The sequence below is a fragment of the Nelumbo lutea genome, chromosome 8 (assembly GCF_056320005.1).
Source record: "Nelumbo lutea isolate HS-2025 chromosome 8, American lotus-T2T, whole genome shotgun sequence".
In the NCBI taxonomy this organism is placed as follows: Eukaryota; Viridiplantae; Streptophyta; class Magnoliopsida; order Proteales; family Nelumbonaceae; genus Nelumbo; species Nelumbo lutea.
Window position 1 is genome coordinate 45,368,881 of NC_142691.1, and position 27,561 is coordinate 45,396,441.

General features: G+C 36.2%; 1 long non-coding RNA gene across 1 annotated transcript; it reads left to right on the forward strand.

The window, feature by feature from the left end:
* Positions 1–21,472: 21,472 nt before the first annotated feature.
* Positions 21,473–26,485, forward strand: LOC148843968 (uncharacterized). Its single transcript, XR_016103716.1, has 2 exons — positions 21,473–21,802; positions 26,283–26,485. It is a non-coding gene; the product is annotated as an uncharacterized LOC148843968 (long non-coding RNA).
* Positions 26,486–27,561: the final 1,076 nt, after the last annotated feature.

The following is a 27,561-nucleotide window of genomic DNA, read 5'->3' on the forward strand; positions in this document are numbered from 1 at the left end:
CTTGGAAACACTATAAATACTTTAATAAATTATAAAAATACATCAATAAAACTAAATATAAAACCTCAATGAAGTGTATATACATTAAATTAATATATATTTAGTGGTTTTATGAAGAAATATATTGTAGTTAATTATAAACATTATATAATATATTCAAAAAGTAGTTATCAAAGAAGAAATTTCAATTGCTTTATGGATATGATAGATCATCCATAGAATTATAATATATTCAATCATTGTGATCAAATGATAAAATATAAAGTAATTAATTAATTAATTAATTAATTTTTAATTCTAAAAATATAAAAAATTATTAAAGAAGAAATTTCAATTGGTTTGTGGATATGATAGATCATCCATATAATTATAAAATATTCAATTTTTGTAATAATATGATAAAATATAATTAATTATTATTTATTTTTTGATTCTAAAAATATAAAAAATAAAAAAATATATTAAAGAAGAAATTTCAATTGATTTTTTGATATGATAGACAAATCTATAGATCTAAAACATATTTAGCCTTTATAGGTAGAGAAAAAATTACATTTTCAAATTTTTTGTTAATTTATATTTCCCCAAATATCTTCATGAAATTTCCATAAATATACTAATAACACAAAAACAATTGTGATTTTGAATGTAATAAATGTAGATCAACATAAATTTAAACATTCAAGAAAAAAAAGAAATCACAAGATATTATAAAAAAATGAAAAAATTACGTAGTTTTATAATATTTTTTCAAAATTTGAAAAATCTTTAACAATATTAACAATTCACACTTGTTTCTTGCAAAATTTTGCAAATCTAACACTTTAGGAGTGAAGTTTGGAGTTTTAGAGTCATTTTGGGAGTGAAAGAACGCTTACTTCTTTCCCCCTTTATATATATATATTTAAGTTTTTGGTTATCTTTTTCGTTGACACGCTATTGATACGCCTTGATACACCCCCAATATGCCCCGATACACCCATGATACGCCCCAATACGGGTCTGATACTCATGAAAAAAGATGAAACGTCCGATTTCTATGAGTATCCCGTATCTATTTTTCAAAGATACGATATGATACACACCGTATCGGGCAAATCGTATCGAAATTTTAAACTTTGTTTCCTGTGTACCACTTACCCAGGAAAGTGATACACATCTCCTAGGTGGGTAAATAACTTTCCAACGTAGGGGGAAAGTTGCCAACACTTAAGTGGGACAAAAATGCCCTTTTTAATAATGAATTTCTATAGCTAAAATGATCATTGCCTTATTTACTTGGGAAATAAAAGAACATGGGTAAATGCACTTACCCGAATAGTGTTTCCTAGGAAAAACTTATCCAAATAATTGCATTTACCCGGATAAATAACTTACCAAAGAGCGAATAGGAATTTAAGTTTAAGGTATAAGCTGACATTACCCGGCCGTTAAAGTGATGGGCTGTGTCTGTCACGGATGACCCCTAGGGCTAGGCTGGGCCTGAGGGTTTATGGCCCATGGGCTGTACGAGCCCGCAGTCTGTGACCATTTGCGCTAGCTAGCACAGCCTGTGGACTGTTCCGGCTTGACACGCTGTACTTTTTTTTTTTTTTAATTTTTATTTTCTAAATTTGATGGGCCAGCATTAGAATGATACGTATGCTCGATGCACAGTTGAGAATTGGTATTCTTCCATAAAAACCCACCAAGTGAAGTAGAAAAACAGAGGAGGAACTTTATATGAAAACCGGGCTCTCTTTTCAAATCTAAACTGGATGCAATTTTCACACTCAATTCAGATTTACAAATAATTTTAATTACTATTTGCATTTTTATTTGATGCTAATTTTGAAATTCTTTTTTGCTTTATTTGCATTTATTGGAAATGTGAATTTTGTAATTCAAAAAACCGATGCATAATTTACACATTCTTTTCACGCAAATTTCCTTTTAAATACAATGGGACCACATCTTTTCACTTCCTATTTTGTTCCTCTCAAACAACCAACTTTTTCCTGCTTTTGCTTTCTTTTATAAAATGGGACCCATCGCTTTACTTCTCATATTATTCCTCCCAAACAATCAACATTTTTCTTAATATTATTTTCTTTTTCATGATGTAAGGATCCCATCATTTTTACCTCTATTTTTTTTTTTTTGCAAATAAGTATGAATACAAATATGTAGAGTGTAAAACGGTTCATATAAATTGTAAAATTAGATTAATTTTACATTGATAAATTCCAATAAAGCATATGCATTTTGTTTTTATCAAAAACCCACTTGAATGCAAATTTACTTCTTTTTTATTGATGTACTTCTACATCTTATTATCAATGTAAAAATGCATTGGTCTGTTATTTGTCAATGCATAAATATAATATTGTCCAACACAGGCATAAACGAACCAGAATGCAAATTTACCCTGAACCGGGATTTACACTCCATTTGCATTGTTTCCAAACGCAGCTTAATGAGCAAAAATTACACTTGGTTTACATCAACTTTAGCTTAATTGGTGTGAGCTATGATGAATGATGCCAGACATGAACTGTGGATGGATTTGCCTTTTTGATTTCCCCATCCTTTTACTGCTTCATACCAAGTCTGTATTGCCAAGTCTTTCCTTCATGGTGGCCATCCATATTTCTATTAGGCCCGGCCCAGCCCATACCGCATCAAGCCCACATGCAATGTGGACCATAACTGGGCCAAGCAAGCCTTAGGCTCGGTTGGCCCAGGCCAGCCCAGCCCGGAAATTACGAGTGTATAATATAATAGGGTAAAATTAACTTCCACTGAAGTTTTTGATAAATACTAAAACCTCTCGTCCTTTTAGGACGACTTAAACCTCCCTAGTCTAGTGAGGTCATTGGAGAAATATTACCCATTCATTGGCCATCCGTGGTCATCTGTTTGTATGAGACATCATCCGTGCTTCATATTATTTCTAAAACCCAGTTCCGCCGATGTTCAAAATATCTTTGTAGAATGAATAAATACGGGTGTTGCTGTCAAGGATGGGTCAAGGGCAACAAGGTAATTTTGTTTTTTTAGACGAGGGTTAGTTAAGTCCGAGGATTCAATGTCCAACCTGTGAATAAGAGAACATGTCAGAGGCCCCGGGTGTTATCCCAGGGGCAGAGACGCCGACGGTCAAATTAGTCTAATGCATAGTAAGGGATTGGACCAGGCATGAGTAAAGAGAGCTCAGACAAAGTCACCGAAAAGCTTAGGAAGCTTAGAGCAGTAAAATCCAAGATAACTTACCTAGGGAGTGATGCACATATTTATAGTTGAGCTCGCATATAATTGGTTAACAATAAACGGTTAAGATTGCATCTAATTGGTGCCACGTGGCACCATCTTAGGCCATGCCACATGCGCCTACATCAATGGGCTTTTGGATTAGCATAGAATTTGACCTAGAATAAAAAAATTAAAAAAGAAATGGTGGCTGTTTTATTTAGGGAAGAGGTTATTTTTTAATTCTTAATTGCCTTCAAGTTTGGGGTAAACTTTGAAGTACATTTTCCCGTTATTTATCCTTCATTCTCCTTGGAAGAAAGTTCATGTTTTCGTTTTCAAACGCCATGTGCAATTTTTATCCTTTATTATTGTGAGCATAGGAAAAACTGGCTTAATTGTTTTGGGCTGAAAATAGAATCGCCACCCATTAGATTAAGAAAGAGAGGTGATGGGACCTCCGAGAATGATATTGAAATTGTTTTGGTTCAATAGTGATTCTTACAGCCCAAGGTACCGGTCCAACCAATCCGAATAAGTCTTGGATGGGAGAGGGAAAGGGGCATGCACCCGTCTCCCGATTCCAATCGGTAGGGCCCACATGGTAATACATGAACTATATCAGAGATAACACATGAAATAAGAATTCAGCCTACAAACTCAATGAGCTTAACAATCATTTAGTTCCAATTCAAGAAAAGAAATAAGAATGGTTAACCTGTCACTACAAGTAAATTCTAGATGAGTATCAGCAAGCATTAACACGCACTCGAGTTCGACAAAAATCTCGAAATGACGAGTACACAGACTTTCTCTTTTCACGAACAACCTGAAGATACTACCATTAGTATTACTTTCCTAAACAAACCTAAAACAATAACGAAAAGACTCTGCAACAAGGGGTCTATTGCTGTATTGCCATCTTATTAAACCAGAGGATGGCAATACAGTGAAGCAGATCATCCATAAGTTTAATAGTGAATCACAAATTTCTGGAGAAAGAAGAAAAAAGAAAAAAAAAAAAAAGACGGGACCTCTAACTAACTGACATACCACCTAGAAATATCAACAAAAGGAAGAAAAGATTCAGTGAGCATTCTAAAAGAAATCATGTAAACCTGAACCACTATTAGTCAGATCCACAGGAAAGGCAGAGAGCAAATGAGCGGCAGTTTAACATACGCAGATATACATAAAACATAACCACACATGATAGCAGATAATAAACTTCAGGTCAGGTTTGGCTGGGTAACGGACCTACGGGAAAGAGTCCGGTGGGATCTACTTCATCGATCTGATCCCCAGCCTTGAATCTTCACTGTCAAAATGAAATGAGAGAGGGGTCGGTTCAGATTACCTGAAGGATGTCCTGGCCGAAGGTTCGATGCTGCAAACGGGTGTCTAGATGAATTTGGTGTCTTTTGTAGAAGGTGATCAGAGATTACAACGGTCGCACGAATCCTCCCGACTTCTGGGATTCGCCGGACTCCGGATGAGGTTCGCGAAACAAGTGAGGTCGCGGTTCGTTGCAGGGTCAGATTGACCCGACTGGGCCCGGATTGGGCAGATCTGGAAAGGGTTAGATTCAGTTGATCCGGGGCATTGAAACGGAATCTTTGTAAATGGAGGTGTTTTAGGCTGAAATTTTATAGGTAGGTATTTGGGGGAAATCTGAGGTGATTTGTAAGGTCAGATTAAACCAATTGGGCCCGGATTGGGCAGATTTGGAATTCGGACAATCTAGAGCTTGAAATGGAATCTTTGTGTGATCGAGAGTAAATGAAGGTGTTTTGGGCTGGAATTTCATATGTAGGGGTTTTTTGATATTCTGGGGTGATTGGAAATGTTTGATTAGTTTAGATGTGTTCGGATCAAGTGGATATGGGTGCGAGAATGGTTGAAATGGAATCTTTGTTTGATAGATGGGTAAACGAAGGAATCTTGAATTCAAATTTCATTGGTAGGTGTTTTGGGATGTTGCGGGTTGATGGTTGTGTCTGATCTAATGGTTGAGGTGTAAGCGAAGGTCGGTCGGGGTCATCGGATAGGTATTGGGCAGGTTTAACGGTGGATATGAGGGCTCTCAAGGTAAAATTTGGGTTTTATGGGTTTTGGGTGTTTTGAAGAGGTCAGAAGAGTCTGTTCAGGTGTTTGGGGTGAATTGGAGGCTCAGGTGGCGGATCGAGCCAAAATCGAGTATTGGCAATTATCGATTTTTCTTTTTTTTTAAGCCTTAAATTTAAATTTTATTTCCTTTTTTTCCATTTAATGTTTCATGCAAGTGCATTGCATTGGGTTCAAAGTAGAAGCAAGTTAATCACGTAACAGAAAATTACACCTAGTGTAAGCAATACTAAATTAAGGTGATGTTTGGCATGGATGCTGATTCTTTATGATTGATTTTTTGAAAAATTGGTGATTTTTTAAATTGGGTTATGTTTGGTTTGAAGGAAAAAGTAGGGGAAGGAAGGAAAAGGTAGGGAAATCTACACAAAGTTTGTAAAGGTTTCCCTACCTTTTCCTAATTTTTTCTTCAAACCAAACATAGCATTAGTGATTTTTCATAAGTTGGGAAATTTTGTTATCTGGTATCATTTCTGCCATGTAAGCCAAATTTTGAGAAATTGGCTTTAAGTCTATCCGGTACTGATTCTCATGGGATGACTATTTTTACATTGGAGTTATTATTCAATGTCACATTGGATGCCATGTCATCATAATTCCTCTCTAGCGCTAATGTGGCTCCAACATGACAGTGATTTTTAGGAAATCGACATTGATGCCAAACATCCCCTAAAATGTCCAAAATCTAAGGATGAAGCACTTTAAAGGTTTCAAATCCATAAGGATGAAGTGCTTTAAGGGAAAAATAGTCTTTTTTTGATTCCCTTAGATATATGACCACGGCTTTGAAAATCAGATCGGATTGGATGGTCAGACCATTTGACTCGGGAACCGGTCATGAGTCTGGGTCCGATTTACCCTATATAATATATTATATATATATAGTATTAGTTGGTTCTTGGATGCAAAAGTGTTATTAAAATGAAATTGACGCAAGAGGTTAAGACAATATCAATTGGGCCAAGTAGTGTGCTAATTTTTATTACATTTTATTAATTGTATTATTTATTACCTTAGATGCAATATACAGGTTTTGTTAAGTAACATTTAAACAGGAATAGTAGGACATTTCTAATTATGCTAATTGAGGTAAATCCAATCCATCTTACCAATATTCTTGGGTGAGTTATTTATTGTCTAATAAATTAAAAAAAACCAAAAACCTAGAAGGGATTAGCAAGAGGGAGACCTACTTTTTATTAAGTTAAATTAATTTTTTTATTTTAAATAAATTATATTTTATTAATTTGTATCAATTTTCACTAATAAAATACTTTTTTTTGCTAAGTATGTTAAACAATTTTTATTGTTTCTAATTATATAAAATTTCACTAATTATTTAAATTTTATTTTTTATAAGATTAATTCTACTAATTTTAGAGTAAGTTAGTAAAACTAAGTTATTTAATTTATATTAATAAAAAAGTTAATCATGTAAAGTAAGTTGTATTTAAGTTAATTGTCCAAAGGCATTCACTTAAAAATAAGACAAATTTGGGAGTATTTTAGAAATGAGATTATAGGAATTTGGGGGTACTTTAGAAATGAGATTATTGAATCTAAGCTTTTGAAAAATTGGAGGACTTCAAGGGTAATTTAGAAATTAATATTAAACTTAGGGATATTTAAATATTTTCCATCGGGTTGGAGGAATTATATGCGAACCTCGTCAGCATGTTGTTCTTGATTTAAGGTGAAGTTATTTTCCCAATTTGGTAACTAAAAATTTATATCCATCTTCTTGTTATGGTGTTTGCTAGAATTCAGCATAAAAAATAGTGATGTGTGGGGCCCAAAACTTCCCATGGAGAGAGAGGGTTTTATAATGACATTATTAAAATATTATCTATATGTATAATAATATTTTTAATTAATCATTAAAGTTTATTACTTTATTATTTGTCTTATTGTATCATCTATTTTTTTCTCTTATTAGTATTTTAAATATTTGCACTCATTTTATTTAAATGTTTAAGTTTTAACTTAAACATTAATATTTTAATGATTGATGAAAAATAAAATATATGGATTTGGAAGGTAGAGAGAGAGATAGAGATTGAAATAGATAGAGAGAGGTAGGGAAGGGACAAAAACATTAGAATTAGATGGTTTATTGGGCATGTGACATAGATTAGGAGATGTTTTAAGAGGAAGTTTTAGGTGGGGAGATAGTTTAAGAGAAATTTTAGGAGAGAAGATGATTTAAGTGATTGAGAGAGAGAGAGAGAGAGAGAGAGAGAGAGAGAGAGAGAGAGAGAGAGATTTTAGGAAGATCTTTAAGACCTGATTTGAATTGTTAAGAGGAAGGATGACATGGCCTAATATGATAGGCTAAACCTAGTGTATTGGATTAATGGGAGGGCTAGAGAGAGAGAGAGAGAGAGAGAGAGAGAGTTAAGGAGGAAGCAAGAAAGGGGGTTTGGATAAAGGAGAAGTATGTTGGTGTTAACTACTTTGCTTTATATATATAGTATGGATTATATCTTATATGTTTGTTTTTTTTGTACAAATATTTTATATGTTTGGTATAATATATATATTTTTTGGTAATGATATAATATCTTACATATATTGGTATAATATTTTACTATATAATGTAGTATGTATGGCATGCATATATGATATATATGTATATAAGGTAGTTGGAAGGGATAGAAATCAGGTTTCGCATGGCCAAATCAGGTTTGGTGGCTTTAAATTTTTTCTAATCCAACCTAGGAACTGATTTTTCGGTTATTTTGAAATACGAAATTTCAGGATTGATCTTGCATTGAATCGGACAAGATTAGAAAGCCAAAATAAAACTAATTATACCTGGTATCGAGACCATAATGTATAGCTCCCAGAGTAGTAGTTCACGCTCAATATTAGTTTCAAAATTGACCTCTAATTAAAGATGGCACAGTGTACATGAAGTTGATTCAGCAACATCATTTCAGCAAAGCTGGTTTCTAACTTTCTTGGACCGATGTGGGTATGTGAACCTGATATCTTTTATTGTTTTTCTTGTAAAAACATAGTAGAGAATTGATGGAAATCAGTCCCTATCATAGTTGGGTCAAATTAGGGTTTCTGGGAGGCAACAAAGAATGAAGAGAGCAAGAGATTGTTGAGAACTAGTGAATTTGCCCCTCCCCTCTTAGTTCTTTATAAAGAGCACTCTCTTAATCTAATTAGGAATTGATCCAAATCTAATTTGGATGAAGACTTTATCTTTAATTGATAAACATTATCTTTTCATTAGACCTATTCATGGGTTGGGCCAGGTTGGGCTTTCATTTGTTGTCAACATAAAATATTTAGGTCCGAGTCTGAACCAATCCCGATCATTAGGCCTAGATCTTTACCCTCATAAAAAGCCCAAGGCTCGACCCTAAGCTCGAAGCCTAAAACACCTATGTAATCCCAACTATAAACAGGATTTTTTTGGCACCTATAAGGTTGTGACATGATTTTTTTAACACCTGTAGAATGAACTTTTGACATGTAACTGTAAATTATAAATTTTCTATGATTCGGTCAAAGATATCCCTATTTTAAAAAGTAAAACAAAGAAAGAAAATGTCAATTCTAAGTTCTAAATATATTCTTTCAATTCCGAACAAAGGATAACCTGAGTTCTGAAAACTAAACATAACCAATATAAATATTTGTTCGAAAAAAATGTTCTAGGCTTTTAGCTATTTATCCATTCTTAAAACCAGCCATCAATTAATAGAAAACCATACTATTCCTCTAAAAATAAAATGTTCCACCGCCAGTCCCATAAGCCTAACTTGAAAACACACATTGGCACGAGTATAACATAACATGCTAAAAATAACCAATATCAAATTTCTTCCAAAAGAAGTTTTAGGCTTTTAGCCATCTATCTATTCTAAACAACCATCCATCGATAAAATATCATATTGTTCCAACAAAAAATAAAATATTCCATCCATCCATCATTCTTGAATTCACTAACAAGCTTGAATATCTCACTTTCCTAAGCCATCAAAACTTGAGAAAAAAAAAACAAAAGGAAAACTCATTGTCATTGCTCATATCATCTAACTATCATTTTCATGTCAATTAACAAACAAATAAATGAAAGGTATGGTAGTATAATATTTAAAACATATCATTAAGTCCAACACTTTCTTCATCATCATCACTACTATTTGATCCCTCCTCTTCTAATAAACTTGAAGATTCTGTGGAGTACCCTACAACTTGACCCCCTACATACAATTGGATAAAAACTATTAAAATAGATTCAATGAAATAAGTAATTATACATTTGAAAAAGTAATAGACAGAAATCACCTATTGCAAAGTCTTATGCACGATGCCAATCTTCAAGAAAAACCAAAGATTGAATTGTCTTAGATTTAAGTGAACTCCATGGATTTGTAACTTTTTTTCCAATGCTAAATGCTGATTTCGATGCAGCTACGGAGATGGAAATAACTAAAATATCTCGAGCCATTGATGCCAACTTAGGATACTTAAGTGATCTCGTACTCCAATACTCCAAAACATCAACATCTACCTTTATATCAAGGTTTTGTTCATCCAAGTAAAGATTTAGTTTTCTAATTTTACCACTTTCTTTTTGAACTTAAAAACTGCTCATAATCCTCAAATCCATCATCATCATCATTTGCCTCACTCATGTTAATTTGACTACAATATACAACCATGGAGTTGGAGGAAAAATTTTACTTATATTCAACAAACAAGGTATGAAAATATTCAAAATAGAATTAACATGCTTTTTAGCACCATCTCCATAAAATTTATTAAAATAATACTCCATTAACCTTATGTTGCAACGGGGATCCAACGCAGCAACATAAGACAAAATCATGTTATATTCAGCCAAATATTTACCAAAATTTTCTTGTATATCTCTAACCATGTCAAACATAAATTTATTAGGTTCCCTATTCATTGCCATCAAATGTCTATGAACCATCCATACTCCCTTAAAATAAATGTTTGAAGTAGGATGCTTGGTGGCAAAAAACATATAAGTAACATCATAAAAAATCTTTAAGAATTTATGAAGTTTATCAACCTATTTGTATCGTGGTAAGGCTATGGAGGTTGGTCAAGTATCCGTAGGTCCAGAGAAGGCAACAACCAAGAGAGAGAGGATGTGGGGAAGAGGGAGGAAGAGAGTAGAGAAGGGAGAATCTCCTTGTGAGAAACCCTAGGTCAAAGTTATATTGTCCTGTCTCCCCTCATGGAGAGTTATTCCCTTTTATATAGCAAAAACCCTAAGGTTATAAGGAGAAGGATCTAAAAGGAGACCTTTTATATTATGAAATGCGATCTTTATCTTTATCTTGACTATTAAGGGAGCATCATTGGGGTTTTGCCACATGTCTGAAGAGATATTTCGAAGATAGGGCCTCCTTTCTCTTAAGGATTCTCATAATCAACATATGTTTCTTCCTTTCATGCCCCTTATAAAATCGACGTGGCACGGGTGACATCATTTTTTACATTGATTAGGCCCATAGGGCGTTCCATCACGCACATAATTTAAAAATGCATGTGTTTTTGATATTTATTCCCAATATACAATAATTTTGCACATGTTCAAAGTTTATCACGGGTCTGGGCGTGTGTCTAAAGCTCATCGCAAGTTTACATATGTCTAAGATTCATTGCAGATCCGCGTAGGCCAAAGCACATTGCAACCTGTTTTGGGTATGAGTTCATCGCAGATGTGCGATGAGTTACGAACTCATCACAAACATGCGATGGGTTAGGGATCCATCGCAGAAATTCGTGTAGAAACTTTGTGTATAAAAATTTGTGTATAAACATGCGATGGGTATGAGTTCATCTGGTGATCGTTCCTGTTCTTGATGAGATGGTCTGCAAACTTTGTGTATAAAAATTTTTATTTTCGTATGTTGATAGCCCCCCTGCTTATTGACAAGTGTGAACTTATCAATAAGCATTATGGCATTCAACTTAGTAATGTTATTGGATGGAAATAGGGAGTATTTGTTTTGAGTTAACTTTCATTCATTCTGTGATTTAACCCGCTTGTTTCTTGATAGAAGTCATTGTATTAAGAAATAAGTGAAATAGATAGTTGGCTACTTTAATGTTCAACTCCCCTGTATTTTGTGAAGGGAAGGGAGATCCATCATATGGATGGCCGAACCATGCAGGGTGACTGGGCAAAATTTCATAAATTTTCTTTCTCCCTTCTGGGAATCCTATTCCTTGATTTAGAAAAATTGCATTTTTTAAGGTTCATTCTTGAAACAAACCGGACCAAATCTATAACCAAGATTAAGGGAGGGATATACCTGATACGGAATCAACAGTAGTTCCTAACGCAAGTGTTCATGCCCAAAGAGTTCACCAAATCCTTCATTCACTGAAGATGACACAGCTTAGGGTGAGGCAGGATCAACAAAGAGATTCTTTAGCAAGAACCCCAATTCTTCAGCAAGAATCACGTAGGGATGTAAGCATAGCTTTAAGATTGTTTCTTCCAACAAGAAACAATATCAAGATCCAATCTTGATCACTCCAAGAACTAGAGATCGAATAGGGTAGGGCGGCAAGAGTAGAGGGAAGAAGTAGATTGCAGAAAAGAATAGTTCTTTCTGAGGAATTCACCCCCTAATTCATATCCTTTCAAGATCAACTTCCTAATCAAATTATGAAAGGGTTCTTTGATCCAAATCTTTATTTGGATCTGGACTCTTAAGTGGATAAGACTTATCTTATTCTCTTGCTGATCCCTATCCAAATATAAACCCAAATTTGCCCCTTTTAATTAATCTCATTAAACCCAATGAAAATTAGGCTTTAGGCCCTTTAAGCTTTCAGGCTCACTCCCTTTTAATTGCTGGATAGCTTTGCTCTCTTTGTATGGCATGGGACCCTAACATTGATCTCCACAAAAGCTATATGGGTTCATCCTATCCTTTGTTACAAGGCCTGGCCGAATTCACTGTTGAAAACAGTGAGCTCCTGAGCCTATCTGTATGGGTTCTTAGTAGGCCCAATATTTACACTAAATGGTCCCTAGGTCTAGTCACTTTATGAAGGCCCAAGGATTGTGGACTTAAGTGAGATAAGCCCATCAGATTAAAATCCTAAATGGTCTTATACTTAACTTCTCAGCCCATAATGATCAAATACTGCACGACAAGAGAGGACCTCTCCCTTGGCTGCAAGGTATAATGTTGCACTCTTTACTCACATAGATTTCGAGAATTAAAACATTTTTGCAAAAATTTTGTGAAACCATAATGTATATGTATATCTCTATATAAATATATTTTGCAAAAACAAATCTTAACAAGTCTGAAATCAACTACCGACAATTTAGTTCCATCAAATAAAGTGCATTCCCCGATCATTTACTTTGTCCAACAAAGGGGTTGATTCTATCACTATGATCACCCGCTCAGGTGAATTCTCAGACTGTCCCAACATACCTAGGTTTTGACCCCCGCTAAGGATCTCACTGATTGGCATATCGAAGACAACCCAATCTAACACCTAGTGTTGTACCATAATTGAGTCTAGGGATTAGGTGTAAATTTCCAATTTTGCCTATCTGTCTCCAAGGTCAAGAGCATAACTAGAAAAAGGTCCAGTTTAGGGTTTTAAACAAACCCACACTACATATGCTTCAGGTCTCACCCTGAAAGATAAGACAAGCCACCCCAATCGACTTGGTAGCACATTAGTGTCAGCCTTGGTAGAATAAACCTCCCCAGGTTTATCCAACGACTATTGATGGATGGTGATTTGGCTCGACCTCATCATAAGAGGACACGTGAACGTGACTCAACATAAGTGATAGCTCACTACTAGATGACACTCCGATTACCCCAAGCTAAGATTCTTCCAAGTAGGAAGTACCCCGAGCTAAGATTCTCCCAAGATGGAAATCTCCCGAGCTCAAGGCACTTCGGGTTGAGCTCGGGAGCTTCCTAAGAATAAACTCGCCTGACCAAACTCAAGTAGGCCACCTCGAGTAGAAGCACCTCGGCACAGGGTAGCTCGACATAGGGTAGCTCGGTACAAAGTAGCTCAGCTTATCACACGAAGATCTCCTGCCTGACAACCGTACCTGCCAAATCTGGAGACTGCGTCCATGTCTCTCGCCAGGCGGCGTCGTGCCTGCCAACCCTGAGAGGTGTCCCTTGTCTGGCAGGGCCGTACTCTGCAACGATTACCCGCGCCCACCAGCTCAGCCCTAGCAAGTAACGGCTGCGGAAGAGAATCAAAGGCGGTTATACCAGATTTGTCAAAAAATCAATATATAAGAGCTCCGACCCCCAAGAGCAAAGGGAACTTGTGTGATTTGCACTCTAGCCCTTTCATTTTTGCTCTGCTCTGCAACTCTCTTCCTTCTACTAACTTAAGCATCGGAGTATTCCCGTTGGGAGAGTTCCCCGGGGATCTTTCTTCTTCTTCACAGGTATCTCGTTTGTCGCCAGCTAGAAGCACAATCGTTGCTAGCTAGGAGTGACCAGATCGTGCACCATCAATTGGCGCCGTCTGTGGGAAACACTTCAAAAAGCCTCCTTCCACCAAACTTAGCAACTTCAGTTTCCATGGCTTCCTCCAGCAACGCCGGACATAGCGCAGAAATGAATGCCATCGGGAAGCAACTTCAGGTCCCAATTGTATGTATTGGATAGTTCACCATCCCCCTCTCTACGTACGGAGTTCCTACTCTGAACGTTCCTCAGATAATGGCACCTATGAACGCTCCACTCCCCTCCATGGTAAGAGCAACTTTCGCTGAACCCTTCATTGTTCCTTCGGTGACCGGCCAAGACCAGCTTGAAGATCTGGTGCACTGCATGCGAGTTATGCTGGCTCAAATTCAACAGTTTCAATAGTTTCAGCTGTATCAGTAGCAAGTGTTTCACCAAGTCTATCGGCACCAATACCAGCAACAGTTTTCATCACTGCCCCAGAACTAGTAACAAGTTCCTCCTCGATACCCCACTGCACAGCATGCCAAGCCCTGCCGTCACAGTGAGCAACCCCCTCGCCAGGGAGAGACCTCCTAGACTCAGAACCTCCTTGGGAATCAGGCCTCATCCCATGGTAGGAAGGATAGGCAAGCCACTCCCCCCACCTCGCAACATGTAATTAGGTCAGGGGACTCTCAGCCATCTAGGCCCGCATCACCTTGGCCTTCACAGTTCAAGATCCTGCTCATCGAGAACCAGTTCGAGGTCTTGGCTGCAGATTATAGACATGGCCCTTCAGACCATAGCCATCGGCAGCAGTCCGGGCCCCTCCCTAGGCTTACTGTGCCTGACAACACAGAGGCCAACATCACCAATGCAGAGTCAACAAAGAAGCAGTGGAGACGCCGCCAAGCTCGTCGGGCTCCGCTCCTCTCTGTGCCATCTCCTCTGGCTCCCGAACTCCTAGCCGTCCCAATTCCCAAAGACTTTAAGGTACCTCACCTAGACAAGTATGATGGATCATTCAACCCAAATGATCAAGCAGATGCCTTTCAATCGCAGATGCACTTAGCTGAGGAAAGTGAGTCCTGCATGTGTGTAGCCTTCTCCACCCCATTCAAGGGAGTAGCTCGCACGTGGTACAAGAACCTTGCCCCTGGAATGATCAAGAGTTGGGCACAGTTCATGTAGGTTTTCACCTCCCACTTTGTCTCCAGCAAGAGATGCCCAAGGACCCAAGAAAGCCTCCTCGGCATAGTTCAACAGGAAGGGGAGTCCATCCGTAGCTACATCAAGAGATTCAATGATGCATGTTTGCAGATACCAGACTTGGACCCGTGGTGAGGCTCATGACAGCCAAGAGAGGCATAACGCACAAGGAGTTCAAGTGGCCTGTGGTTGTCAACAGACCTAAAGACGTAACTGAATTCCTCAAGCTCGCGGACCAGTTCATCAGAACGAAGGAGGAGATGAACCAGAAGAATGTGAACCCGCCTGAGAAGAGGAAAAGAGAAGTGAGTCCTCAACCCACGGGGATAGAAAGAAGAAGAAAGAACCAACTCGAGGAGGAAAGCCAGATTAGTCTTTCCAAGCTCCCCCAGCTGAAAGGCCGAACTACACGCCATTGAACGCGAAGCAAGCTGAGATTCTTATGACGATCAAGGATGCGTCGTATGTGAAGTGGCCACCTCGGCTGAGAGGAGACCCGAACATTAGAAATAAGAATTTGTATTGTCATTTCCATAGAGATCATGGTCATAGTACCGAAAGTTATAAAAACCTCCACGATGAGATAGAAGAACTCATCTATCGTGGATATTTAAGAAATTTTGTACAAAATGATAATAAAACAGGGTGGTAGGTAGAGCAAGGTAGAGATGCTCTCGAGTCCAACAACATGCAAGGTGATCAATTGCAGAGGCAGCCACCCGAAGAAAGGCCAGTTCGAGGAATGATCCAAATGATCACCGACGAATCAATCGTCGCGGGCTGCACCTCGGCCGCGGCAAGGACCTTGGCTCGTGAGATCGAAAGAGAAGAGCGGAATCCTCCGAAGCGACCAAAGACAAAGGAACCAATCTTCTTCACCGAGGATGACGTGTGCGGAGTCCAGTATCCCCACGATGACGTGTTCGTTGTAAAGATAAGTATCAAAGATTTCGAGGTGAAGCGTGTCCTCGTTGACTCTGGCTGTTCGACAGACATACTCTTCAAGCTCGCTTTCGACAAGCTTCAGCTTCAGGAGAGCGATCTCAAGCCCGCGAACACTCCCTTGGTGGGCTTCAGTGGAAAGGAAGTCTGGCCCCTGGGCAGAGTCCTCGTATTATTGGAGGTTGGCACCTGGCCTAGCATAGTGAGGCTCGAGCACAACTTTTTGTTGGTCACAACTCCCTCCCCGTACAACGCCATAATAGGACAGCCCATCACCCATGCTCTACGAGCGGTGGTCTCCACCTATTATTTGGCCATGAAGTTCCCCATAGACTTCGGAGTTAGAGTAGCGCGAGGCGATCAGCTCGAGTTTCATAAGTGCTATGTTGCCGCCCTCAAAGGAAAAGCCAAGGTGGCAGATGACCTTGAGCTGGAGCGACCTGTGGAGCACTGTGAAGAGCGAATTGCACCTATAGAAGAGACAACTTTCGTGCCTGCTTCAACAGAGGACCCAGCTCGGACCCTCCAGATCGGCGCTTCAAACAAGGAGCCTCTATGATCTCAATTGGTAAGCTTTCTACTTAAAAATTTAGATATTTTTGCATGGTCTGCGGTAGATATGCCTGTCATAGACCCTGAAGTCATTACTCACAAACTGAAACACTGATCCTATAGTCAGGCCCATTAGACAAAAGAAACACAACCTAGCCCTAGAGCGTTAGAGAGTAGTTGATGAGGAGGTCGGAAAGCTCATCGCAGCCAATTTTATCAGGGAAGTCCATTACCCGAGCTGGGTAGCCAACCCCATTCTGGTAAAAAAGGCTAACGGAAGATGGCGCATATAAGTCCACTCCCCAAGATTGACCATTTGGTGGACGTGACCTTAGGGCATGAGTTGCTGAGCTTCTTGGACGCCTATTCGGGTTACAACCAGATCAAAATGGCCCCTGCTGATGAAGAAAAAACGGCCTTCATAACCGAGCTCGGCCTGTAATGCTACAAGGTCATGCCCTTCAGACTGAAAAATGTCGGGGCAACATTTCAAAGACTTGTAAACCGACTGTTTGAGCCATTGATCGGCAAAAAAGTAGAGTGTTATGTAGATGACATGGTCATCAAAACCCAATTTTCAAATGATTTAAAAAAAGATTTGCATTGTGTTTTTGAAATTTTGTCCAAGTTTAATATGAAATTAAACCCGAACAAGTGCATTTTTGGTGTCACCTTGGGTAAATTCTTAGGTTACATCGTTAACCGGCGTGGCATTGAGGCCAACCCTGACAAAATTAAGGCCATCTTAGATATGAGACCACCCCGGAAATTGAAGGAGGTTCAGAGATTGAATGACTGCATAGCCACTCTGAGCTGCTTCATGTCCAAATCGGCAGATCGCTGTCTGCATTTCTTTAAGGCAATTAAGAGAAGCAATGACTTCAAATGGACCAAAGAGTGTCAACTCACTTTTGACGAGCTCTAAAGGTATCTCGCTAGTATCCCGATGTTAACCCGACCCGAGGAGGGAGGCATTTTGGAGCTGTACTTCTCTGCGAGTGACGGGGTAATCAGCTCGGTACTGACAAAGTAGATCGGGTTCAACGACCCATCTACTATGTTTGCAAAGTGTTGCAGGAAGCAAAGACGAGGTATCCTGAGATCGAAAAGTTGGTGTACGTGCTAGTTGTTGCAGCTCAGAAACTGCGACCGTACTTCCAAGCTCATACAATCATCGTCATCACCAATAAGCCTCTGAGGCAAGTCTTGCTCAAACCTGATGTCTTTGGTAGATAACCTGCATTTGGTTGTGGTGCAATTTTATTTTTGCTTCAGGTCTTATTTGACTTGACTTATACTGCAATCAAACAAAATAACGTAAAATTTGAAACAAAAATACACCAGAAATTGCATTCAAATCATTTGCACAAACATAATTTTGCATCAGTGCAACCAAACACATCCTAAAGATATTTCAGGATGTTTGTCCAGATCCCCTCTGATCACCTATAAGTACAGGGCAAGAGCCTTCAAACCCACCTCGGTGATCAGAAACTAGAGTTTTATTTTTTCATCTCAAATTTCAGACATACCACCTCAGGCCAAATCAGGAGAACCCAGAAAAGAAACTATGCGCTTGCTGGTTGTGTGTGGCAAACAAGAAACTGTTTTAGGGAAGCAACGAGCTTCTGGTGCGTGCCCTTATTGTGGGGGGATAGTGCAAGCTGTGGACGTTGAGAGTCGATACAGTTTCTGTTTCGTTCCTCTGTGGTTCAATCCCAGGAGGAAGTACTTCTGCACCAGGTGCACTAGGCGTTTAGTTGTCTGCCATAGATAGAGAAGAAGGTTGAATCGAGGGAAATATCAAGTTGATGACAGGAGAAGAGGTTATCATTGGTTAATCTTCGCTGTCTGAAGAGATTTCTGCAATGGTGAAGAAGCTTCACCATGTAGTTTTATTTTTTGTAATTGATCAGTTTTAGTTTGTATTTGTATGGCTGACATTAATTAATTTCATGTTATAGCTTTACAGGTGGTTTGGATTGATGAATTTGTTTTGGCAAATACAAGCAAGGAACTGAGAATGCTGGATACTATCTCTCTATGGGTGTGAAAATTTTCAATATAATGCCTTTATAAAAGTAGTTTGGTCAATTGAAATTGAATTAGGACATCAAAAAAAAGAAACTTGGTGAATATTTTTCATCACATACAATTTCTTTATTGGAACCAAATGGATTGTAGGAAATTGAGAGTGAATAAAAATTATTTAACAGTTATATTCAAACTTTTATTTTATTTATTTATTTTTTTAAATAAAATGATAAATGCTATTTTTAGTTCGTAAATGGGTGGGTCCCACTATCACATGACATGGGTGAAAATGTGAATGGGGATGGCAAATTGGGTGGGTTTTGTATGGGTTGAACTTCAACCAAACCCATTTTAACCCATCAACCCACTAATGACCCATTTAGAGAAAATCAAATGGATCCGATTCAACCCAAACCTGCTTTGACCCAACTCAACCTACTCAACCCATTAGCTTTTTAATTCATGAAAACACCAAAAAATTACAAAAATAAAAAATACAGAAAGTTCAAAAAATATAAATGATAGGAAATATAATTAAAAATTATATAAAATATGTAAAACAAAAATAGAAATTGTAGAAAAATATATAGAGAAATTATAAAAAAACATAGAAAATGCAAAAGAGAAAACTAAGAGGAATCATAGATACAAAAAAAAAAAAGATATGAGAAATATAGAAAAGAACTACAAAAAAAAAAAAAAGAAAGAAAAGAGGACTGTGTTTGAAGAATACAAAAACCTTGTGTTTGGAAGTGTTTGAAGAATACAAAAACCTTGCAAAGGAAAGAAGAGCATAGATAACTCTCTGGAAAACCAGGCTGTACTTATTGAAGTTGTCACTAGGTAAAAAGTAGAAATTAAAAAACAATAATACCAAAAACTTGGCGGATTGCATCTCAAGGTGCCAAAAAAAATTATGAACTAGAAAATTCACTACCAGCCATGAGCCAATCCTAATCAAGATAGTATTGCACAATCTTCTTGGTAGTTGCTAAGAAGTGAGAAGTAAAATTAAAATTCTGCAAACACCCGGGGAAAAATGAAGGGCAAGAACTGAAAACGTTAATTGATAAATTCCACTAAATTGTGTATAACCATTAAACAGCTATGAGTCTCTCTCTCTCTCTCTGACAGTTCTCTCAACGAACAATCAGATACTTGGTGAGAAACTGCTACTTCTGAATTTGTTGGTTAGGGTTCAGTTAGGGTTATCTAATAACAAGAGAGAGAAGTATATATGAAGTTGTCAAGGGTTTTTGTCAAGAGAAGAGGACTACTTTTTCAAAATCAATACTGCTTATGTTACCTATATGCCTATATCTTCTCAATTAACTAATAAGGTGCTTGCATACAAGAAAATGGGGCTATAGACAGACAACTTCATGTCCTTTGCAAAAAGATGAATTTTAGCTATGGACAAAGTTATTTGTTCGTCGTTAAAAGATACTTATAGTCATAATTTTGAAGTATCCCTGGCTATAAGTTGCAAAAGTAGAAGTAGACCTATAGCTACGATCGTTTTGTTCGTAGCTAAAGAGCTCTTTATCCGGGTAAAAGCTATTTATAACTATAGCCACGGATAATAGCTATTTGTGGCTATAAATTGATTACAAAATATTTATAAAGTAATAAATATATTAAGAATTAATAAACTAATAAATATTTAATAAACAAATAAAAACTAATAAACAAGCAAATATTTACTAAAATTATTAAAATTAATAAATATGATTAATAATTAATAATTAACAAATTATTAGTTCCTTACTATTGAGCAACAATAAGAATCAATGATTGCTATTTAATAATAATTAAACTAACAAATAAATTATTAATAATTTCATAAGTACATTAATAAAAATATAATAATTTCTAAAATATAAATAAATAAATATTGACTATTGTTTAATTAATTAAAATTAATCATAATAAAATAATTTAATTATTTAAACAAAAGAATAATTTAAATAAATTAATAATAGTTAATTATCAATGAAAAATAATATTGAAAATTAAACTGAATTATTTAATTCCATAAACAAATTATTAATAAAGTAATAGTACAGTAATTATTAATTAATAATTTATTACTTATTTAATAAATGAATACTTAATTAATTAATAATTGTATGTGCTCAATGGGCCAAAGGCACCTTGACTCACCCATTTTACCAAGAAAACCCTTTTTTCCCTCAAAATGTAATTTTTAGTTTTTTTATTTATAAAAGATAAAAAATAAAAAAAAAGTTACAAAATAGACCTATATATATTATTTACTCTATATATTTCAAAACCATATTATTTATTCTATAAATAATAAAGCATATATACACTACCAATGTTTAGAAAGCTGAACCAGACTGGCTAGTCAGACTATATGCTTGTTCGAACCCTGTTCTCTTCAAAAACACAAAAAAAGGCTAAAACTGTCCACCTAGCTGGTCCAACAAAGGAACTAACGAATCGGTCCTGGTTTTGTGTAACTGCTCAAATTTTTTAATTATCACATTTAATTTATCTTGTATGTAAACTTTTGGAGGCCGTAGCTTTGAACTTGGTTGTTCTATGGGGATGATCTTTTTTTTGTTTTTATTTTATTTTGGGTAACCTTTTGCTATCTACATGTACCAAAATTTCGAAAGCACCTTACCCTGCTATATTTGTGGCAAAAACCTTTTTTTTTTTGGCATCGAATCCTAATTTTTTATATTAAAATTTTTAAGGTAGAATAAAATATATATGTTATAAAAGACTTTGAATTTATGAATTAATTAATTAATAAAAAAGTATTTTCCACACAATCCACTCTTAAATTATGTTAATTTATTCTATAATCCAAAAAATATTGAATCAAATATTTCATTAATTGGGATAGAACCGAACCGGCATAATCAATTTGGTTCGGTTTAGTTGGTCTAGCAATTGACAGCCCCAGATGGGAGGGGTTCATTCCTCTCCCTCTCCCCTGCTCTCACTCTCAATCTCACTACTCCCACCACCGAAGTCGCCATTCGCCACACCGTACCGTCCATCGTAGTGGCTTAGCCCTATTAACCGACCCCTAATCTCAGCCTCTCTCATTCTCACTTAGCACTACCACCACCGTCCATTGCTCTGGCCACTCATTCATAGCCCTCGACTGCTCCGACCACCCTTTCAGCATTGTCTAAGCAGTTGTCTTTGTCGTCTACTCACTGTTAAGGACAGTGGTTCCAGTTCCAGGTCTACCAACATTTGGTTTAGAACAGAAAGATCGATTCCAGGTTAGTAACCTTCCATGTAGCGTGTGAAGAAACCCATCTGTGATTTTTTTTTTTTTTTTTTTTTTTTTTGTTTCTGCTATTTTTCCTGTATAGTATGTTGTATTTTTTTTTTAGATTATCTGTTTTTTCTTTAATTTCGATCATCTTCTCCCAAAACCTCAAACTGTCATTTGTTTGTGCTTCTCAGTGTGTTTAGCTTTGCTTTTTTCAATTTCATTTTCTTTTCACCCTCCAATTCTGCTCCAGAGCTAGAGTTTGAATTGAAATTCAAACTGTCTTGGACCATCTCTACCTCTGCCCCGGGTTTATCAACACTCTTTATTGCATTTTCAATCTCCAGTACCAGCTTGTGCCGGTCCTGATATGCAGAATTGTTTTCGTCTAACGCCCCTGCTTGGACTGATTCAAGTACAGAGTTCATTGAGTCACTAAATCAAACTCTACTATTTCGTGGAGGATTTGGTGTTTCTGGTGGGTTCTTAGAACCCTGCTTTTTCTTTCCCAGTTTCAGTCATGCCCTCACTGTTGCATTCATTTCTTGCCATTGATGCTTCTGGACCTGTTGACATTGATGATCTACAACTTAGACTTATCCAACTTGAAGAACTTACCCCAAAAGAGCTGCTTGATGATGAGATATCACTTGAATCATCTCTTCTTCTTCTCCACCTCTTTATCTTTTTAAACATACCAGGCTTCTTACTGACGCACCCTATTCTGCTAATAGAAATATCAGTAGAAACATTGTCAAATTCATTTCCCTCACTTGATGATTGAGCAGAAACTCGGTTGACATCCACATCTTTCTACTTGTGGTTCAATTTTATGTAATATGAGAATGTTTCCTTGATCTCATCTCGAGATATAGAGCTTAAACTCTTCCTGACATAGCCATTAGTGGTCCTCCTTGGTGGTATTTGAAAACTCTAATTTTCATACCTCAAGCATGCATTGATCCATTATTGGTACACCAGTTCTTCAACTATATTGGATCTGTGCTCTGCAGCTTTTCAACTTGCTTTGATAGATAATCATTAACATGCCTTAAATTATTTATCTCTTTCCTCACTTTAGCGATCACTTTGCCCTACAGTGTTACAAGTTGATAACAGAAATAAGAGTATATCCTTATATTCTCACAGCAGGAATCATATTGAATGCATATTTGTTGGTGGATGAGTGGGTTTCATCATAGTTACCTCTATCACATTGGAGAAATTAGTCTAGCTTCAAAGTCAACTAATTTAATTGCCAAATTCCGCTTCTTTAAATAAGGTTCTTTGGATTTCAGGATTTGTAACTGATACTTTGGCTTATATGTTGTTGCAAATATTTGTTTATTTTTCTGTACAAGGTGATATCTCTTCACCATTAATGAGTCCTTTTCCATTGTAATGAAAAATTTACGTTTCAAACCAAGGTTCATTAGAATGACATAAACAGTAGCAAGCTTGTGAAATTTTTGGAATTCAAACCAAGGTAATCCATTAATTTGTTCGACCTCATGTCATCTTATTATTGATTTTCATGGTACATTGTTTTGACTACATCACTTGGATCAAAAGAGTAATTATGATATTTCTACTTCAGGTTTTTGACTTTTAGCCATAATCTACTTGTTTTATTTCTATGGACAAGATCTTGTGACTATACGTACCTACACTAGCATTTTTGGCCTTATGGAATTAAGCCAAATTGGCTTAATTTGGCCTTATGGAATTTCATTACAGAAGAAAAAGATTGTATCTTAAAAGCTTGATATATGAAATACTTTATCTATAGCATCTAGGCTTGATATCAAAATTATTAAAATGAAATTAAATATTTTGATTGTAGAATTGGCTTTGGTTTTAAGTATCTTTCAAACATAACTAAATCAGTGCCTAAACACTCAGACTAGATGATGGGCAGGGGCCCTCCACTCCACACTTCATATCACCTCCCACAGCACAATTGTTTAGCCAGCTACAGTCACTCCTCTGTTGCTACCATTGTTTAACTATGCAGCCTCCACCAAAGGAACCACTTAGTGCTCCTATATTCAGCTTTGGCTCTAAAAATCAAGGTTTTAAAAAATAACTCAAAAATGGAACCACTCTGATCACTGTTTTCTAGGTTGATGGTCTGGTCATCCGATTCAAACAAACGACCTGTTTTGACAAAAAAATAAAAAATAAAAACAGCCAAAAACTATTGAATGGGTTGATGGTTCGACCACCCAAGTCAATGGATTATTGACATTTTCAACAGTTTTTGGCCAAAGACTGGATTTGGGATAAAACAGAACTGGTTGTCTGAACAGTTCCAGGCCAAACAGTCCAACCATCCGGATGAACGTTGGTTCAAAAAACATGCTAAAAATAATAACAAATCATTTCCATTTACACCTTTAACACCCTCTAGCTTTAGTGAATCATCAACCCTTCAATTTGGAATTCAGCAAGGCTTGAGGCAAGAGACCTTTAGCGTGCCAAACTTTAATCCTTGCCAAAAAAAAATGTTGGCATTCAAACATTCATCCTAGCAAGACGATTGACAGAGAAATTAATCCCACTTCGGATCCATCTGGTTTGAACAAGGAAAGGAGAGTGCAACCCATTCTAATAGTGGCCCTAGATCATAACCGTTACTCCATTGAATAATATTTGATAAGTCTCCTTAAATGGCTATATTATTAGGAAAAGGGAGAAGGCCTCAGCCTTTGTGAAATGAATCTTGTCATTAATTTCAGAGAATGCATATTGGAAGCTGCCATCAACCTTGAAGAGGGTCCTCCTAATGCCAACAGCCTAAGCATTAGCACAAGAGTATGTCTCTATAATGAAGTCTTACTTCTTTGTCCCTAGAAAGTAGAAAGGAGAGAGGAGACTGATTCCTTGGGGAAAATTTTAGGATCATCATCAAGCTCATTTGCTCTGTTGATTTTCAAGGTTCGAAGATGTATCCAGACAATTAACGGTCCCTTCGTACATCAGTCTTTCCCCAACTAGAATTGATTCTTTTACTCAACCAAATTGAGATTCTCTAATGGCCATATCTAATTATCTATATAACGTATTGGAGAATTGGGATATTAATTCAGTATATGCTTGTAGTTGGAGGATGGTGTATTGCTGCACTCATGAGATTAATCTGTCATTTTTAATTGATCCTTAATCTGCCTTTAATCTTATTTCCATTTCCTGAATTCTAATCAGTGAAGATAATGGATCTTTTAGTCACTGAAAACTGTTTTAAGTTTGAGTTATCTCTTTTTCCTTCATGCTAAATTTTTTTAAGAGACAAGGTAATAACGATCACTTGTGTTTTTTGGCCTTTTAAACAGATTAGACAATTAAATAATAACGTTCTTTCTGGATCCTGCCCCAATTGAGCTATGATTCGAAATAGTGGATTTAAAATTTTTAGTTATTAGATTTTGACATGGAGTTTTCAAATATTAGTCTCATCCCCCTATCCCTGCATAATTTTGTTTCATGTCTTGAAATGACATTTAACTGATAAAAAAGGTATTTGAGTCGTGAGCCTTGAAATGTGCCTTCATGTGAGGCAAAGCTGAATCACAAGAAGCCAACAGTCTGAAACATTGGGTATAATATAAGTAAGGGTGTCAATGGACCAATCCAATTTGGACGAATTGGACGGACCAATAAGACATATTAGATTGGATCAATCTGGTCCAAAATATTTATTAGATTGGATTGGACCTGGTTCATCCATAACAAATTTATATTGGATTGGGTTGGGTTAAGCCAATATCTGGTCCATTGATATAAGATAAGAATATATATGTCAATGGATTGGGTTTGGATTAAAACCAATCTAAATCAAAGTGAATTTGAACAGATTGGATGGTCCAGACATTGAACTGGATCGGTCCAAATTGGTTCAAAACGTTCATTGGATTGTGTTGGACCTGGTCCATTTATAATGGACACATATTGGACTGGATCAGATTGGACCAAATCCAGTCCAATTGGCACCCCGTATAAGTAAGGTGTTTAGGATATAAGTGAGGTGTTCTCCTTCAGTGAGGTGCATGCCTTTCTTTAAATCAATAACAACTGTAAAAAGGAATTTATTAATAGAAATTTCAAAAATAACAACAAATTTATGGAAAAATTAAACACCACCAATAACTAAAACTAGCTATTAACGTGCTAAACTAAAAGTATTCCAATAAGTTGAGCATTATATGATAATCTTTGGATATGTCTATGCTTTCGACCTTTATTTATTAAATCCAAATAAATTTCCAGCACTTTATCTATATATGCATTAAATTAAAATGGACAACTAACTTACAAATAAGTTTGATACATAATTAGTGGTTGATATTCAGTCTTTGCACTTCTACTTTGTTTAAATTAACATTAGGCTTGGCATGGAGTAAGTGAGCTTATGTTAATAATTAGATTTTTATACATGGTTTTATATCTTAAGTATGTAATTTCTAATTTATTTTATATTATTTTTATAGGCTAAACATGCTAAAGGAGATACTTCACATGTGTGGATGAAGACATTTGATCAAATTTTATAGGTCGAGTTTTCTTTTTTTTTTTTGGATTGAGTTTAATGTACTCAAGAACTTTGAATTTCTAATAGATTTTAAACACAAGGATGTATTAAAGCACCTTTGAGATACAATTCATTTTTTCATTACATACTCTTTTATTGGAATTTTGCATTCAAGTTCCATCTTATATTATGAATGGAGTGCTTGTATTTGATATAGGAAAAAAGGCTTTAAAAAAGTAACAAAAAAAATTTCAGGAGCCATTAACCATTTATAAACAATTTTATCTATGGATAGTTAAAAACCGTAACTATATATTATTATTATTTTTTGCTACAAATTGTTTATAGGTTAAACAACCTAAGCCAATAGCTATAGATTTATATTTTTTAACTACAATCAAAGTAAACCATAGCTATAGATTTATATTTTTTAACTACAGTCAAAGTAAACCATAGCTATAGATTCATATTTGTAGTTACATACATCTCAAAACCGTAGCTATAGATCTAAATTTTGTAGCTACAAACACCTTATAGCCGTAGCTATAGAGTTAAATTTGTAATTACAAATAACATAAAAAAATGTAGCTAAAACTGCACATATAATTATTGAACCAGGCTTTAGCCATAGACATAGACCGTAGCTATAGGTTAGTTTTAGCTAGGAACTCTATCATTCGTAGCTATTACTTATAACCACCATGACTATAGCTACTGTTTTTTTACCATAGATAGTTCGTAGCTATAGACCTATAGCTACGGTTTTGTTCGTAGCTATAGGTCTATTTTCTTGTAGTGTTGAGGGTAGGCATTTCCTCATCTAAGGAATATGCCACAATTCCTTTTAAAACCATGGCATGGACCTACTTCTCTATAAACACATCTGGTTTATTTTCAATTTAAATTAGAAATATAAAAATCACATAACCATTTGATGTGTTAATTATATCTAATAGAATCCTTAAATCTCTCCCCCTCTCCAATAGTCAATTTGTAAGACTGTAACCTCTTCCCTCCCTCATCAAATCCCTCTTTCTTAAATCTTAAAAATCTTTGAATCCCTCTACTATAAAGTAGGTTCTATATTGGATGGGCTGTTTGGTTAAGGAACAATCTAAGCATATAGGTGTAATGTGGGTCATGCTGGGCCGGCATGTTCCACATTTTCGTGAGTTTATTTTTTATAAGAAAATTTGAAAAAATAATGAAAAAAACGTAACAAGAATACAAGCCACAAG